General features: G+C 42.7%; 1 non-coding gene across 1 annotated transcript; it reads right to left on the reverse strand.

The window, feature by feature from the left end:
- Window positions 1–819: 819 nt before the first annotated feature.
- On the reverse strand, window positions 820–926 carry LOC112191128. The gene has a single exon (XR_002932845.1). It is a non-coding gene; the product is annotated as a small nucleolar RNA R71 (small nucleolar RNA).
- Window positions 927–1,298: the final 372 nt, after the last annotated feature.

The raw sequence follows: 1,298 nt of genomic DNA on the forward strand, positions 1-1,298 counted from the left end.
GGAAAGTCTTACAATTAGTTCCATAAGTCCTCTGCGGGAGACCCTACTTCCTTATTCTACAATTGACATTCAAATCGGTAGTAGGAAAATTGTTGGCATAAAAATAACCGATCAATTTTTGGCGCCGTTGCCGGAGACTTTTTAGTTCTAATTGTTTTTCTTTCTTTTAATTTTTAGTTTTCTTACCTTTTTGTTTTTCTTTTCAGGTATATGCATACTCGGAAAACTTCACAAGGCAAACTCATTCCTTTGGATTCTGAGATAGAACGCACCTGCAGATCGAATAGGAAGCAAACAAAGGAAACGTGTTTGCCAATTGATGGCCCAACGACGGGTTCTACATCTTCGCAAGGAGAGGAGGACCGAGAGAAGTACACACCTTCAGATTCACCTGCACATTCGGTGCACGAAGACGAAGAGGAACTGTTCGAGGAACCCCCCAAAGTTGAGATGGCTGGAGCAAGACCACTGAAAGATGCCTTCGTCCCAACAGCTTCTGAATCTCCTTCATGCATTGATTATACACCGGACGGAAATCATGCCTATTCCATTCCTGTGCAGTTGATTAACTCGTTGCCCAAATATATGGGATCCCTATCTGAGGACCCTAATGTTCACATTAGGGAATTCTTGGACATATGCAAATTGCAGACCATTCAACATCTGCCTCCTGAAGGCCTCAGGTTACTTCTTTTCCCATTTTCATTAAAAGATGATGCTAAGCGTTGGCTATACTCTCTACCTGCAGGAATCATAACATCTTGGGATGAAATGGTCAAGAAGTTTCTCAAGCAGTACTTTCCGGCCCAACTGACAAGGAAGCTGAGAAGAGAAATACAAAATTTCTGTCAAAAGGATGGAGATACTCTATATGAGGCATGGGAGGAATTTAAAGAGCTGCAGAGGAAGTGCCCCCATCATAATTTTGCTTTGGATGACTTGGTTCAATATTTCTATGATGGTTTGGACACAGTCAATAGGGGTAGCGTGGACTCGGCCTGTGGAGGGACATTCATGAATAAGACTGGCCGGCAAGCATATGATCTCATTGAAGATTTGGCTGATAACAATCGGCAGTTCCACGCAAGGGATAAGCAAGCAAGGGGTCGTGGAGTTTATGAGCTTGACACTAAGAATGGGATGCAAAATCAAATGGTAGCCTTGGATAGAAAACTCGATATGTTAGTGAATGTCATGAGCAATGGGTCTAAGGCATCACCTCAGGTATGCTCTATTTGTTCATATTCTGACCATACTACTGATAGGTGTCCTATGTCTACTTTGTCTGAGGAACAGGT

This window comes from Rosa chinensis, chromosome 2, assembly GCF_002994745.2.
Source record: "Rosa chinensis cultivar Old Blush chromosome 2, RchiOBHm-V2, whole genome shotgun sequence".
NCBI classification, from domain to species: Eukaryota; Viridiplantae; Streptophyta; class Magnoliopsida; order Rosales; family Rosaceae; genus Rosa; species Rosa chinensis.